Below are 18,036 nucleotides of genomic sequence, written 5' to 3' on the forward strand. Positions count from 1 at the left end.
GCGCGAACCGTCCACGTTCCTCCTACCTGCGTTTTGTCTTTCTCGCTCTAGCCTGTGGATTCTCCTCGTTCTTCATTTCTCAGAAACAAGAGACTAACGACATGCAGAGATGGAGGGACAGGGGCAGGGCCCATGTCTTGTCTTTTATTTCCTCGGTTCCTTGCATTTCAACTTGCTCTCGGAATTAGTCCCGGGGCGGGGGGGGGCTGCTGGTGTTCTTGCCCTGAGCAACCTTGAACCGGGTACGTGAGGCCAGGGATGCTGGAAAGCCTTTGTAGGAAACACATTTATTTTAATGATTCTAATTTTATTGTTTGTTTTGTTTTTTGATGTTGGGAAGCATATTTACTCTTTGTAACTTAAAAAAAAAACTTTCTCCAGGTACATTTGGCAAACAATAAACATTTAATGTGTACGGTAGTGTGTTTTGACGGATATGTAGGTGGTAAAGCCATCAGCACCATCAAGGGCATGAAAATCAGCATCACCTCCAAAAGCAAAACACATTTGTGGCTTCGTGTTTTTGCTCTGACAGCCCGTCCCCAGGCCACCTTCTCGGCCTCCTCACCTGTGTGATAGGATTCTTACACCGGCCACCTGCTCATCCACAAATGTATTGTTTATTACATAGCATTCACATTTTTAAATCAGTTTTCAAAAATTAAAAATTGGTAGATTTCATACAAAGTCCAGATTTCTGTGCTTTTTTTTTTTTTTTTTTTTTTTTTTTTTTATCCCAAGCTCTGGTAAGCCCCTGGCGGCCCTTGAGCTGGCAGCGACCCATTTGTCGCCGCTGTGCGGCTGCCCGCCTCTCTAGCCAAGGCACAGGCTCCGAAGTTTGCTCCAGGCCCCCCAGGGCTCGCTCTACTGCGACCTTGTCCGGCTTCGAATTGACCGCCCCTGCCACTCCGTTTGCCCTCTCCCCCGGCACAAGCACCCATCAGCCTCCCAAACGCCGTAAACTTCTCTTTCTTGTGCCTTTACCCTGACCCGGAGCTCTGCTGTTCTCTGCCTGCCTGGCCCTGCCGGTCTGTCTTTGAAGCTCTTGAAGCAGGATGCATTGCTCCTCGCTCACCGTTAGGGGGCGCACCATGGTGGTGGTGGTTGGCACTTCCGGGCCTCCTGGGAGACTGGGAGCGCCTCAAATCCACCGCAGACGGGTTTTGTGCTGGGGACCTCAGCGTCCAGCCCAGTGTCCTACACGAGGCAGAGACCTGCAATACAATTTTGAAGTGTGCAATTTAACGGAGTCTTACAAACACTGCATTTGTTTCTATTTAGGAGGGGGGAAAAATCCCATAAACTTTACCCCCCCCAAAAAAAAGAAACATTTACCTTCAATTCCAATAAAATATATTTGATCATATATTATATGTGTTATTTATTAATATAGTAATATGTTTTACAATTTTAGTATATAATATAGTTATTTATTTATTCTTAAAAATCTTTTTTAGTGTTTTATTCATTTTCTGAGAGAGAGAGAGAGAGAGCAGGGGAGGGGCAGAGAGAGAGAGAGGGAGACACAGAATCTGAAGAAGGTTCCATGGCCCGGAGCCTGATGTGGGGCTCGAACTCGTGAACCATGAGATCATGACCTGAGCTGTAGTCAGACGTCTAACTGACTGAGCCACCCAGGTGCCCCATATTATATAATATATTTAATTAATACTTATTTATTTGGATATATATTTGAATACTATATATATATATAGTGTATATAGCATATATATATATACTATGTAACATTTTGACTGAGTTGGATGTAATAACCACATGAGTCTCACATGTGAAATCCTTGAAACAGTAATCATTTGGCTCATAGGTGGAGGGTTTTGCAATCTAATGTTTGAAATTTTGGAAGGTGCAAGTTCCTATTCACACACATGGTTGGTCCTTTTATCTATAAGCGCACACACACACACACACACTATATATATATATATATATATATATGTATATACACTTTTCTATATATATAGTTCTATATATACATATATACATATACCTATGAGAGCTTCTTATTCAGGAAGTTTCTTTTTTCTTTCTTAACTTTTTTTAATGTTTACTTCTTTTTGAGAGAGAGAGAGAAAGCATGAGCAGAGGAGTGGCAGAGAGAGAGGGAGACACAGAGTCTGAAGCAGGCTCCAGACTCCGAGCTGTCAGCACAGAGCCCCACGCAGGGCTCAAACCCATGAACCGTGAGATCATGACCTGAGTCGAAGTCAGACGCTTCACCAACTGAGCCACCCCAGGTGCCCCATATTCAGGAAGTTTCTTAAACATAGGCAAGTTCTTTATTAAAAACATTGTTTTTCTAGCTAGTTTTCCCAAATTTTGGCGAATCTGTGACTAGAATCCATCCTGTTTCTGACCAGAAGACACTGTATATTTGTTGGGTCACATATAAAAACAACAACAACAACAACAACAACAACAACAACAACAACAAAAAAACCCTGAAGAAAATCTTCATGCCATAAATCTCTCTTTAGATAAAATATGGTGGAGTTCAATGCCATTTCTCAGTAGCAAGTATGAAAAACAAACAAAAACCAAAAACCTGGCTTATTTTCTTTTCAATCTGATTCTTTTTTAAAAAGCATTTTGTGAATGCCGTCCATGTTGAAAAAGCTCCATAAAGAGTAAAGAAATGAATAACACCTAGTTCATCTCCTCAACGGTCTCACAATGTAGTGGGAGCAACTGAAAAAAAATGTAGAAATATTTTGGGCAATAGAAACAGCTCAAAGTGAAGCTGAGAGATTGGGATGTCAGCCAATGTATTCATGCGATAGTCAAATATACTACTCCTGCCTAAAACACATGCCAGCGTTGGGAGGGAATGTGTGAAGCTAGGGGTTGGGAAGTCAAATATCACACTGTTGAAAATTTAAACATCAGAACAGAGGATGTTTGTATTTATACTGCATGTAGGTAATGGGGAGCCATTAAATCTTGTGCACTGAGGGTTCAGATTGGAAATGAATATTTGGCCACCTTCTGTGTGTCAGGGTAACCGTTCAGCATTCACACATAGAATTTTAAGGTTAAAGTGAGTTTTGGCTTCTCTCTTTCTCTCTCTCTCTCAAATATTTACTGAAGATGTCAAGGGTAGTCTTAAGTTAGTAGCAGGGTACTGAAGACCCATGGAAAATGAGCCATCTCTATAACCTAAAAAATGAACTCCCCAAGGATAATTTTGTAGCATGTTTGGGATTTATGTGGCCATCTGATGCTGAGTACATTTTATTACTTGAGCAAATTTTGTTACATTTGTTTTGATCTGTAATAAAAAGCTATTCCAACCTGGTAACCTCTGGACCACTGAGGATGTAGACCATTATCCTGACTGCTCCAATGAATCAGGTTGTATTTAAAAAACCGAGCTATGAATCCAGTAGATAGCAAGAGAAAGCAGGGCTAAGACCCACAGGGTGACTGCATTAAGACTCTTTTCCTGTCTTCTTTGCTACTCTGATGGATGATAATAATTTCCTTTTTCCCTGCTGATTTTAAATGTATGCTTTCTTCCACCCGCGTGTGAATGCTTCCAGAGTTTTTCTCAGCTCAGCCTTGATAAAATTATCCTTTGGAGGAAGGTGATGGAGCTCTCTGCCTTCGCCCCTCATGGATGGACCCCCAGGGACTGGCTTCTGCCCTACTCATGACACAAAGCAAAGAACCAGGCTTGAGACTCTTGGCAAAGCTGGAATATTCCCCTGCATAAAGAACCCAGAGCCACAGTCAAGGATCAAAAGGGGGAGCAGGTGGGTCAGGAATCCAACGACATGGCAGCCTGATGGCCCGTGTGGGTTTAGACACCGAGCAGCTTGATTGCCATTCTGCTTCCAGCAGGGAACCAAGGCCGAGCAAGAAGTCCCCCTGGGCACAATTTTCTGAGAGCAGCCAGGTCACCCCTTACAGTCTGCTTTGTTAACACCGGTCCAGATGGACCTTCACATGCTCATGGTGATGAGGTCAAGTAAAATGCCACTCTGTTCTGTGGTTGGGAAGGGATGTGTGAAGTGGAGGGTGGGAAGCTTCAAACACGACATTGTAGAAGGTTTAAATATCAGATCTGAGGAATGGGCATTTTTACTGCGGAGAGGTAACAGGGAGCCACTGAATACTGTAGAGTCGGTGTCCCCCATTCCTCAGGAGCGTACGTTTCCTAGTTCGGATTATTTCCTTTTGAACCTAAGGCCATGTTTGTGACATCGTCTTAGATGGATAATTATTAGTAAGTATGGGGTCATGCTTAAGTACGCTTTAAGCCCTTGACTGGGTCGTGTCAGTGTATGATGATGCCAGGGTGGGGGGCTGGGAGCTATAGCAGCACCGTAGGAATCAAGACATGTAGAGAAGATGTAAAGAGATTAAAGAGAGCCATGCCCTCCCGCCAGTGGTCCATCTCTGGTCCTGCCAGTTAACAAGTAGAATATCATTGGCAGATGGCAATGGAGAGATTCCTGCCTGGTTACACTGGCAATCTCACTCTGCATGAAAGAACTTTCGAGAAAACAACTGTTGGTCAGAACTCCTACTTGGAAAAAGTTAAAATACTTATGAATACAATTATATAACTGAAGAAACCATGAGCTGAACCTGCTCACAATGATAACTTGAGATTTAATTAATTAATGACTAAAGTACTTTGGAAACACAAAAGACTATATAAATGCTAAATATTATTAAATGTTAATAGCCATGTTCTCGAATAACACTGATATTAATTTAAATTCCTAAACCTTATTATCAGAATGAAATGCATGCTAATGAGGCTTTCCTAATAAATATTTTGTTTATGATGTAGTTGGAGTAGTATTACTTATCTTGCTAGAGCAAGGATAAATTACGGCACGTGGCAAAAGGGTTGCTGCCTTTTCTTCAGTATAATTAAAATGGAAATGCGGAGAAATATAATGAATACATTAGGTAGGAAAATTTGTGTTAGAACCACTGTGGTTCACTTTAGTAGCCAGCCGACGATTCCATTCCTCCTTCCAGTGGTGCTTCCCGTACTTTGTCGACTTTTGCCTTCTTAGACCCTAACAGTACTGAAAAACACGTTTCGACTTAAAACAAATGGGATCAAAATAAAAATTTGCCAAAAACTGTCTGAAAATCTCATGTCCTCTTAGATCACTGGAGATATCCTGAGAGGCTTTCAGTCAAGCTTGGGGATTCCTTTTTCAGCTGCTTCTTGCCTGAGACAACCGAGAAGCCTCTATCACGGCTATGCAGATGGGAGGATGGGAGGTGGGCTTGCCTTGTTTTCCTTTTCGTGCACTGACTGAGTAATAATACTACAGCTTGCTTCCTGGGGCATTTAATCATTTGTGTTTCAATTAGTGAGGATCTGAGTGAAATCCTCAGGTAGAATGTATTCATACATTTATTTATACTTTTTTTTTTTTTTTTTCCCAAACTGCATCGGCTGCTTATAGTTAGAAGACAATTGGCTTAGTCTGGACGACCTTGAAGTTTAGAAATCTGAAATTATACATACTCTAGAGTCATACAAAACAGAAAACTTTTCTTTTAATCCCCTTCTTACTAGTTCGGTGCTATACGTTTCCATGCATAATTTCTTCAATTCCTGTGATTGGATTGAAGCAGGTGGTAATATTATCCCCGCTGACTTTTAAAGTAGGGTCCACACCCAACGTAGGGCTCGAACTCACGACCCCAAGATCAAGAGTCCCGTACTCTACCTACTAAGCCAGCCAGGTGCCCCAATATTATCCCATATTTTTAAAAGAAGTCTTATTATACATATTTATTTGGTTTGATGGTTCTCTAAAGAGTTTTAACAGCCTGATATTGAAAATAAATAACATTCTGTTTTTCTGGGGGGGGATTTTATTTTTTATTTTATTTTTTAAAATTTTTATTATCTTTAATTTAAATTTATTATTTATTTATTTATTTATCATTTATTTATTTATTTATTTATTTATTTATTTATTTAAATAGTTTATTGTCAAGTTATCTGACATATAGTTTCTTGGCTTTGGGAGTAGATTCCCGTGGTTCACCACTTACATACAACACCCAGTGTTCATCCCAAGTGCCCCCTCAATTCCCATCTCCCATTTTCCCTGCTCCCCCATCCCACACCCCCATCAACACTCAGTTTGTTCTCTGTATTTAAGAGTCTCTTATGGTGTACCTCCTTCACTGTCTGCAACTTATTTTTCCTTCCCTTCCCCCATGGTCTTCTGTTAAGTTTCTCAAATTCCACATATGAGTGAAAACTATGATATCTGTCTTTTTCTAACTGACTTATTTCACTTAGCATAATACCTTCTAGTTCCATCCACGTTGTTGCAAATGGCAAGAGTTCATTCTTTTTCATCGTTGAGTAGTATTCCATTGTATATATAAACCATATCTTCTTTATCCACTCATCAGTTGATGGACATTTGGTCTCTTTCCACAATTTGGCTAATAATAACATTCTTTAACTTTGGTGTAGAACAATCCATTTACAATTTAGAATAATGTAATTTAATATTGGTTTGTAAAGATACTTTATAAATTAAGGATGGTAAGCCTTCTCTGTCATCTTTAGGCAAATACTTTTTTCTGCTAAGTTTTAAATTTTTCTTATTTTTTTAATGTTCATTTATTTTTGGAGAGAGAGACAGAACGTGAGATGGGGAGGTCAGAGAGAGAGGGACACAGAATCCGAAGCAGGCTCCAGGCTCTGAGCTGTCAGCACACAGCCCAATGCAGGGGTTGAACTCATGAGCCATGAGATCATCACCTGAGCGGAAGTCAGACGCTCAACCGACTGAGCCACCCAGGCGCGCCCCCTCCACCTTAAAAAAAATTTTTTTTTTAATTTTTCAAATTAAAGCTTTTAAAAAGCATACTGTAGTCATATTTGGTCATATTTTCCCTTGGGATCTTTTCCATTGTTTCTGAGTTAGAAAGCCTTTCTCCATACAAAGATAAAAAAATCTATCAAAAATAATCTTTCTCTAGCATGTCCATTCCTTAAAATTGTTTAAAGATATATTTTTTCTCTTTTTTTTTTTTACATTTAACTCACTAACCTGAAATTTATTTTCGTATATAGCATCTGACCAAGCTCCAAATAGGCTTTTTTCCTTCAAAGGATTAACCATTGTTTATTACCCATATTTATATATTTATAACCATTATTTAACCAACCCTTTATAAATGGTTATTTATAATAATCATTATTGATAAACAATGTATATTTATTATTTATGATTTATATTTGTATGAGGCATGATTAGTGCTTGGGAAAAAAGTCAGCCTTATCTATGGAACAATAATTGCACAAAGTGTCTCTGTGCTTCATTTGACCAATACGTTTTTATAGCAACGAAAATGTTGTATTAGCGCACAATGATGCTCTAAGTGTTTTCTCAGGCTTGGGGTGTTTTGGCTGAATCCTCACGAGGGGCAGAACTATGTTCTCAAGTCATTGGCTTGAATATTTGAATCCGTTGGGTGTGAACAGCAGAAATGGCTGCCCCCAAAAACCAAGAGCCTTGGCTTTGTAGATGCTTCTGTTGTTGTTTCCAAAGGACAAGACTTCAAAGTTGCAGACTGATATAGATAGCTGAGGAAAACCTCCAGACAATATGCCAGCAATGCATCAACCCAGGATGGGGCTGCAGGATAGATGACCTTATGTCAAATGCCACTTAATGCAGCCAGAATATTGGCTACAATCTAGTCATATAGGAAATGGACTCGTGTTGCCTAATTGATTTTTTTCCCCAAACAGTGGCAATTTTAAGGCCTCTAAGTAATAGCTTTGCTGTTGAACTTAGAAAGAAATGCTGATTTCTGGAAATACTACTCAGAGGAAATGAAAAAAGAAATTAATGTGCATTGCATCCGGCATCTAGCGATGCTGATAATGGCTAGTGCTCTGAAGCTTGCTCTGTGAGTGCACTGCACATTTTACAGGTATTTTCCCATCCAACATTCACCAAAATCCTACAAACTGATGACAATGATCACCTAGAATAATTTATCCTCACCTACCTAGGACACCTACCTAGAGAGTAGGGACAGAGGATTTGACCTTGATTCCAGAGTCTATATGCTTAGTCACTATTTACTGCCTATTGGAATTAGGTACAATGAGTTTTTAATAAGATTCCAAAAAAATGAATGAATGAACTAAGCCACTTACTGAGGAAGTGTATAAAATAACATTGTTATAACTTTTTAAGAGCTACAAAATGATAATTACCAGAGAAGGATTTACTCTTTTAATATCTATAAAACCTATTTCAACAATTTGAAAAAGGGAAAATACTTTAGTAGTTAGCAAAAACACATCTTTGGCTGATAGAGCAATTGAATAAACACAAAGTTACATTTCCCCCAAAAAAGATCATATACTATCCTCATAGCTCAATAACATCAATTATAAAGAAAATAATTTAATTTAATCTGCCCATTGACAGCTTTTTAAATATTGATTTGGAAAAACTATATGCTGGGAAAAACTGAGACTACCCTAATGAATGCCCAGTGAAATTTAGCTTCTCAAAATAGTTGATCATTTTTATTGGGTTTTCTCTATTACATTTATATACACAGTAAAAGAAGCAAAGAATACCTAAGATCAATACAAGCCAAAAAATATGAATGGAAATGGATTACCTATAACAATTCAAATGTACAGGAAAATTAATCAAAAAGTAGAATACTACAAATCTTAAAAAAATATGTATTATTCCATATAATAGATCTATTTTCAGTTTCTACGTGCCAAAAAAAAATAATATGTAGACAATGGTTATGTTAAAAAATAATTAACGAATTCCACAGGTAAGTACTGAAGAAGAGTCACCTCTGTTTGCAAATATTAAACAACAACTTTCAAAGAAAAGAACATAAAATTATGATACATCATCTGTCACCACAATCTTATAAATTCACATATTTAGAAAGCTTATCAATTTCCCATTGTAAATATTTTTGGAAAACCAATACATAGACAGGGGATGAGGAGCCATTATTCCACTGTTTATTTGTCTAAGTTTATAAGCATCAGAGAAGGGTGGGTTTGCAATAAGGAAATAAAGAATATACATAAATCTGCAGAAATATTTAACTGCCCAGCATGGTACGTGACATTGGACAAAAGGTTTCGGATATGGGCAAAATCTTAAGGATTGAAAGCATCATGATAAATGATGACAGATAATCCCAACAAGATGTTGATCATTTGGTGATGTCAACCATCTGATTATCAAGAAACTAAAGGTAGGGTAGAGGTCCCAACATATTGACTGAGGTCTTTAAGCAGGGCAAAAGCAAAGTGCTTTTCCATATTAACATAGTATTTTTCTCAACACACAACACATTGAAGACGTTCACAAAACTTTAAAGGTGTTACAAGGGAAGAAATATAATGTGTCTAAGACAGTTGTCATGTTATTAAAATCTTGGACAGATTCTTCTCTATGTTTTTTAATCAACTAAGATGGAAGCAATGGAAATATGTTTTACTAAAAAGAATAAGTATGGCTTCTCATATAAATTATTTTTCTTTAACCTCTTTATAAAAATAATTCCACAGGTAAACTCTAAAATTGAGATTTAAAAAAAAATTCCTAACCGAAGCCCCAAATATTTATAGTCCTTTACAGAAAGCTTGCTGACTCCTACTTGAGACCGCAGAGGCATGATATCGTCACGATTTTTCTTAAATGTCAACTATAGGAAGAGTAAAGAAGACAGCTTTAAGATCTCATCTGTCTCTGTTGATCTTTGCAACCATTAGGAGAATGGAAGTCTGATAGCTATGAAGTAAGTTCATCAGTTCCAGCGTGGACTGGAAACAAAAGCTGGGGGAGAAAACCCACAAGGTATTTTACCAAGATGATGGTGTCCTCACTAATCAATGTCCCATTACAACAGGAATTAAACAGAATCTGGTCTTTGGTTTGGAGGCATTCACTCAATTTTGGGCAACTGTGCTTAGAGATACTGAAACACTGAAGGTGGTGTCAGAAGACCGTGAATATATGGGGAAATGTCAGAACAAGAGACTAAGAGCATTAAAAACGTTCCTGTATACAGAAACCCAGGAATTGCAAAAAATTAAGCGGTGAAATTGAAAAAAGGTACAGAGTGCTGCTCGGAGTCAGCATAGGACAAGAAAGGGATGAGGAGATTGAAGATGCTTCCTGAACAGAGAAGCCTGAACCAGACTACCTGCTAAATGCTCCAGGAGGCTCTTGTGCTTATCTTCTCTGCCATGGCCCCAGGCTTCCCAGTGATGCATTTTGACAGCTACCCATGAATAGCATGGATGCAGTTAGGAGAAGCTAAGAGTTTTGCACTTCCCCGCTGAAATGCTTAACATTTTCAAATTAAAAAAACAATATTTTGGGCTGCTGGGGTAGCTCGATTGGTTAGGCCTCTGCCTCTTGGTTTTGGCTCAGGCCGTGGTGTCATGGTTCATGAATTGCAGCTCCGTAGAGGGCTCTGCCCTGACAATATGGAGCCTGCTTGAGATTTTCTCTCTCTTCCCTTCTCTTTGCCCCTCCCACATTCTCTCTCTCTCTCTCTCTCTCTCTCTCTCAAAATCAATAAATAGACTTAAAACAGTAAAATACAATGTCAGTATCTAAAAGTATTTGGAGCAACTTATGTGAGTTTAAGAGAGACTAAATAATCTATCTTGTGGGAAAGGCCCAAGAACATTAAAGGGAACTTGATGAGCTGACCTTGAACTTTAGCTCCTCTCTTCCCACATCTGCCATGAATATTTCCTCTCAGAAGCTGGTGCTTCTTGGTTGAGAAGAAAGCATATTAATGAATTCACTCTTTTGAGAACCTTTATATAATCACATTTGTCAGACCAGAGTGGAATATGTAGGTGGTTTCTTCTTACTATCTCTTCCAGACAAGGCCAGCTACAGATCTTACAAAACTCTGTGCAAAATGAAAACGTGGGGTCTCTTTATTCAAAGAAACAAGAAAAATTCCCATTAAGGGTACTAAAATATACAGCTTTTTCCTTTCTTCCGTCATCTTTCACACAACTTATTGTGTTGTTTTTATTTGTTATTTAATGTCTTTCTAAGTGATGAAAAATTAGAATCTTAAATTACTGTGTACTTTCTATCTTTATGCTGTGCGTTGCCAGTTTTAAATGCAAACATTAGAGCACTTAACTAGTATGTGGAATCACCAAAATTACAAAAATCGTACATGCATATGTATTTTGTTCTCACCAGGAAAGTAGAAATCCTGCACAAAACGAAATCAGCCGGGTAAGGAAGAATATAGTGCAGATCCTTGGTCATTCATGGTTTTTAGAGACCACGATCACCTTCTTTGGGCATTGAAACAAGCTGTTTGCAAATGAAGGGAGTAGCTCTCACGACGGGCAGCACCCCTCCGTTCATAGTCACGGACACAGCAGGCTGACTTTGCACTCATCCGGAGTCTCACTCAGCTTCACCCATCGTGGGTCCACTTGACTGCTGGGCTCCTGGGATCCTGGGAATGCTCTCTGTCAGCAGCAGACATGCCTCCTGCACCCCCTCTCCCCTGCTCACGTTTAGGCTGTTTGTCCCACTGAACCTCACTTACCAAACACCAGTCCAAAGGCAAAATTATTGAGAATTCTTGAGCGGTGACAGCAGAGCGTTAAACCACGTGGGCTCTTCTAAGTGACGACTCTGTGCCACAGTGAAGCGTGTCCCGTGACGCCAGCTGTGCTGCTGGTGTGTGGAGCGGAGCCATGCATCCCAGCCAGTGCTCTGCCCTCTCCAGGAGCAGCTGGCAGCGGGGGGGGGGGGGGGGGGGGGGGGGGGGGGGGCTCATCCGACAGTGACTTCAGACCCGTTCTAAGCCCCTCCTTGCTAGTTGCTAGGTTCTGTCTTCTCTACATCCTGCCACAGTCACAATACTACACAGCCTCTTGCAGGCTCCCAGCTGGCCTTCCGCTCAGTCCCGGTGGCCCCTCCATGGCTGCCTAAATGTGACTTCGTTCTTGTTCAACTGGCTCTGTCCAGGGCGAGCCCGGACATCATGAACATCCAGCTGTCAGGAACCAACTGGATTTCTTGGTCCTTGGGCATGTGGTTCCTCTAAAGTGAGGCACAGCCCCGGGCCTGTCCCTGTAACCAAGCAGGGAAGGGTCACACCCGCACTTCGTCACTCCTATCTCAGCTGGCCCTCATCTAACAGGATTGTGGCGCTGCTTTTGTGAACACACACGTGCTCGGGCACGCACAAGACTCCAGCACTCAGATGACAAAGCCTGTGAAAGGGGGGCACTCCCCAGCCAGGCTCACGGGCCCGTCGCCCCATAGCAGCATAGTGAGAATGTGTAGCCTTGTCCTTGATGTCCCCCAAGCAGCCACATCGGGTTCGTTTGTAACAGGTACAATCGGAGGCCTCGAACCCCAGCTGAACCTCTCATAACATTGCTCCCCCTGGGCTCCCAGTGTTAGGATTTCTCCACATTGTCACTTCTCTCTTATAGGGGACCAGAATATGCTATCCCCAAACATGCCACTTTGGCAGAAGGATTATCTAGAGCCGGAGGCAAATGAGAATCAATAGATACAGAAAGACACCTTCCCCGGACTCTCTGATCTGACTAACAGCAGAAATTTCTGAAAAATGAGAAATTTCTGAAAAATGTAAATCTCCCCTCCCGGGGTAGTTTTAATGGCCTTGCGGGGGGGGGGGGGGGTGGTGGCGGGGGAAGGCAGTTGGCACCAAAATGGACGTACATAGCAAACCTTGCTCGGTTAGTTTCCCCCATCTATTTACCTTTCCACAGTGTGCCACCGTGGGAAGTCTAAGACCCTTTTCTTTTGTCTTGTCACTTCTCTACAGATTTATTGTTCTTTGCTAAAGCACTGTATCATCGTAAGTTCTAGCCATGCCTGTGAGTTAGTCGCTATGAAGTTTCTCCCATGTGACATGTGCCACATGTGTTAGTAAGCTTTTGTTTGTCTTGTATTCATCTGTCCTTTGTGAGTCTGGTTTTACAGGACCCAACTGGAGAACCCAGCAGGGGAGAAGGAAACGGAGTCTCTCCCCGCTATCCAATCTCCCAAATCACCGAATTTGGGGCCTTTTAAAACTCCCATGTACAGGTGTGAGCCGTGCCAGGGCCCCAAATAAGCAAGAACGTCTGCTCTCTGAAATGTCTGTCGAATTCTCCGATGATGTCCCGATGATCATAAACCCATCTTCCTTGGATCTTCTTTACTGCTCTACTCTGTGATTCACATATGTCCCCCTGGAGTCCTCTCCCGGTCGGGGGGGACAGATCTGGGGGCGGTGCCGGAAGCAGCACCCCTGGTGAAATTGCTTTGAAGTCTCAAGTTTTCATCTTAGGAGTTCGTGCGAATTTTGCATTCTTTCCATAAATAATCCGAATTAGTTTTAATATTTAGATCTACTTTAATTAACCTCGTGAAATTACTTAACTTTCCTCTCAAACTTTTCAGGAAACGTGATCCCCGGGGAAGACAGTTATTCCCTGGCTTTACATAGCATGCCCACCCAATTTGGCAAGAAGAGATGCACCTTCTGCATTCAATTTTTTTAATTCTTTTCAATAAATATTAATTGAGCGCTGACTCCATAGAAGCAATGTGCTGGACAGTGGTGATACAAGGGTAAGCTAATGCAGACCTTGTCCCTAGACTCCCAAAGCTTATAGTCTAGCACAGCCCAGGACTAGGGACAAAAGTAAGACTGGCGTTATCTCATTGGAATCACAACACAACACCACGTTCTATTTTCAGTAACTGTAGCTCATAAAAAAAGGAAAACAGTCTTTAGAATCCTTCAAGCCGAGTGGTCTTTCCAATCTTTAATATTGAGGCTGTCACTCCTATAATAAAAAATGTTTACTTGGGTGTGGTTGGGAGTCGGGACTGGGATAGGAAGGAAAAACAGCAACAACAACAACAGAGTTTATTGCTCAAGTCAGAGTTTCAATGTGGATTCATTAGTATAAATGAACTCCCTCCCTGGTCAACTGACCTGAGTTTAATCGCTATGAAATAATTCAGTGCTGACAGACAGGATGAGCCAAATGACCTTGTTCCTTGTATTCCATTTCTGAGTTTTTATGAGACTTTTCCACCTCACTGGAAAGTCGTCTTAGTCTATCAATTTTACGTATTTGGGTTGGATCGCTTTCCTTAGGTAGATTAAGATCCAAGCATGCTTTTGTGTTTTTAACTATATTAATTGCTTGATCGACTCCCATTTCAGAGAGGCTCAGCAAAATTCTTCATGCTTCTCTGAAAGCTGCTTCTCTGTTTTCTTCCCTTTTCGTTTATTAACCCTGCACTCGCCATGCAAATTATACAAATTTTGCCCTTCAGGCACTAGCAAGTTCCATCGATATTTGAATTCCATTAGACGCTTTCACACATGATTGAGCTTCTGTAACTCTTCCTTTCTGATCAAAAGACTTAGATCTAAAATCTGTCCCTGACTCAGCGGTAGGGAAACAAGTTCTGGCCTTGCAAAAAAAAAATAATTTTTAAGTATTTCAAAATGAGAAAAGAGGAGCAGAGTGTCCAAAAAACAAATCGGGCTTTTTCATTTTAGGAGCAAATGTATTCCCAGAATTGGTAAAGGTTTAATTAAGCGTTTTAAAATAATCACCAATAACCCAAAGAGAAAATAATGTGTACAAAACCATCCTGATATTTCCAATGTTCGGACTGAGGATAACAACTTTGACACTTAAAAAAAAAAAATCTGTCTTTGTGAAGGCAAAAACAAAACAATGAGATAGTTCCAAATGGATTTGGATATTCAAGAGGTCCATGCAGTCAATAAGAATTGGCCTTAGTCTTGCCATGAATAAAATGCTCTTTTTATTTATAATAGCCCTAATATTTATGTGGGCCTTTTGAAGTAGATAACAAAGCATGATATTAAGTGAAAATGGACAAATTCTTTCCAGAGAATTATAAATAATGACATTGTATGAACAAACAATCCATCCTTCATTCTGGTGTAATATTTCGGGGTATGTTAAATATATTTTTAATATTAATTATTTTTAATTTTAATAATTAAAATTATTTTTAATATTAAAAGAGAACACAATGAAGAATTAATTGACTTGTTGGAGCATTTAAAATTTTTATATTCTCTTACCAAAGAAATACAAATTACTTTGGAGAGCTCTCCTTACAGTCATGGCTGTTCACTTGAGGAGAAAAACAAAGAACATGAAAAACATAATTGGCCTCAGATGATAATTTGAGATTTCTCTAAACTCCAGTTATGTAGGGCTAAGTTTTTTTTAAATTATTTCTCATGTCTTACCTCTAACTTCACAAACTCCTAATAAATGAACACAAATTACGTATTAAAAACTGCCCAGTGTCTTTCATTTTGTCCCATTCGGCTTTTCCAATCTACCACACTCTAGCCAGATCGGACGAGGCTTTTGTCCCCAAACATCTTTATGCTCCTAACCGCATGCTTTCGTCGCTCTGTTTCCACTGTCTGACGTAGATCCCCCAGGATCCACGCTTGACATCATTCAGCTTGCCCTTCATTTCTCAACACAAATACCAGTTTCTCTGTGAGTTTGTCCCTGAAAATGATCTCTCCCATCTTTGAAACCCTGCATTTAGAATATTCTGAGGGCATCTGGGTGGCTCAGTCAGTTAAGCACCCTACTTCAGCTCAGGTCATGATCTCACGGTTTGTGGGTTCGAGGAACCGCGTCGGGCTGTGTGCTGACAGCTTGGAGCCTGGAGCCTGCTTCGGATTCTGTGTCTCCCTCTCTCGGCCCCTGCTGTGCTCATGCTTTGTCTCTCTCTGTCTCTCAAAAATAAACAAATGTTAAAAAAAAGTTAGAATATTCTGAAATGCAGCATTAACAAAACATACAGAAACACGAGCTTTGGAGTCAGACTTAGATTTGAATCATAGCTGAGCATTTACTGTATGTGGGCAAACAATCTGACCTCTCAGACTCTGTTTTCTCATCTGTAAGATGGGAATAGCAGTAGCCCTTTCATTGTGGTGAGGACCAAATGAGATAGCTTCTGTGAGGTTCTTTGTCCAGTGTCAGTCCAACAGAAAGTGCTCAAGGTTAGTTAGCTGTTATGATGTTATTATGACTATGCTTCACATTTGATCCATGACATTATTTTAGTTGGGAGAGGACACGTCTATTTCCTTCATTGGATGGTTATGGTAAGCAAATGTCCTATGCTTCGTTGCTTTTATTCCATCACAATGTCTAATACAATGTCATGGCTTGTCATAGAAATTTCTCAATTGATAGTTTCTTCTGTGAGAACCTTAAATGGCTATTTAGAAAGGTAGAAGAAGAGAGAGAGTGAAGAGAAAAAGGAAAGGAAAGGAAAGGAAAGGAAAGGAAAGGAAAGGAAAGGAAAGGAAAGGAAAGGAAAGGAAAGGAAGGGAAGGGAAGGGAAGGAAAGCAAAGGGAAGGGAAGGGAATCCAACCATTCTCCTTTCTTACCCGTGTGTGTGTGTGTGTATGAACTTCTGGAATGAGAGTCAGCTAACTTTGTATTCCCACAGCAAAAAATACAAATGCTTCTAAATTTTGGCCATTCTCACTAATGAACAAGATGGTTTTGAGGGTGCCAGTATTTACAGAGTATTAACAGCTAGAAAAGAGCTCAAAACAAGTTTTCCTAATAATAAATTCTTAACAATTTCATCTAGTCTCGACGATATTTAGCTCAGCATCAAGTTTTCAAGCTTTTTTTAGCTTTAGAAAATTATAATTTCTGAGTAACTAAAACTTGAGAAATAAAAGACATCTTGCTAGCATAATTTGTAAAGCATTCTGTGGTTAAAATAAGAAAAAATTAGCCTTTGAGTGAAACTTAAAACACGTTTGTCAAAAGCTAGCAGCCAAAACACAGGAAAGCAATTTATCCAAAATTAGATTGCTTTGAAATCCTAAGGTTAATGGAATCACGGGAGGGAAAAGGTGGTGAGGTAATTTGGCATCGTTAAAACCTTCAACTGAGATGGGAGATAATGTAAGTTAACTATGTGAACATTAACTCATGTCTTAAAATGCTCCAAACAATTGGGAGCTGTTAGGAAAAATATTCCAAGCAAAATTCAAGAGCAGAAAGTGATTTTTGTATCTTTTAGACAGATAACGTGAAGCTCTTTGAAATCCCTTTCTGGTGAAGCTGCTTTTAACTTAAAAATAACGTGACCGAAAATCCAAGTCTACAAAGAAAACAAGAGTTAATTCTAATGTGAGTGCAAGTTCAATATGTGGGATAACTTGAGAAAGAGTGACCTTTTTTCTTTGAGTCACTAAAATTTAGCTCTGGTATTATTGGGGTGACACAGGTAAATGACACAGAAATAAAACTATAGAGTTTGCTGGTAAGACTGCCTCATAGGACCGGCATCATTGACTTGTGTTCATTTCATTCATCCTTGTGTTGATTGATTCATTCATCTATAGCATGTGTTTAAATGCGTCCTAAGAGGTATGCTCATTGAAAGACAATAGCAACAATAAGATGGAATCATGAGTTCTGCTTTCCCTAAATGGAAATGAGTAATAACCATGTTTATTTTAATAGGCATCCCTGGGTTATATTTAGCACTTAATATTTCTTAGGTCAAATAATTCTGTTACAGTGCTATTTCTTTTTTCTCTTTGGACCCCTACGAAACCAGAAAAGTGTCAATTAAACGGACCAGGATCCAGAGATATAGCATTTATATTTTTTGAAAAGAGTAATATTATTTGTTAGAGATCTTGTTCCGTCATTTATAAATAGTCACCTTTGTAAAGCAAGAAATAACCTTGTTTAAAAAACCACTGACATTGTTGTTCTATTGTCACCTGCTGGTAATTGAAAATGTGTTTCTGTCAGTTCTACCTAAGATGGAATGTAATTCCTTCTAAGATCTTGATCTTAAATTGGTAGCAAGAAAGCCAAAGAGGAAAAAGCAAGAAGTCTTTACTTGTTCTTTGCACGAGTAATTTTGTACTGCCCTTTCTGATAATGTGAGTTATTA

Source organism: Puma concolor, chromosome B2 (genome assembly GCF_028749965.1).
Source record: "Puma concolor isolate L17-30 chromosome B2, mPumCon1.1.hap2, whole genome shotgun sequence".
In the NCBI taxonomy this organism is placed as follows: Eukaryota; Metazoa; Chordata; class Mammalia; order Carnivora; family Felidae; genus Puma; species Puma concolor.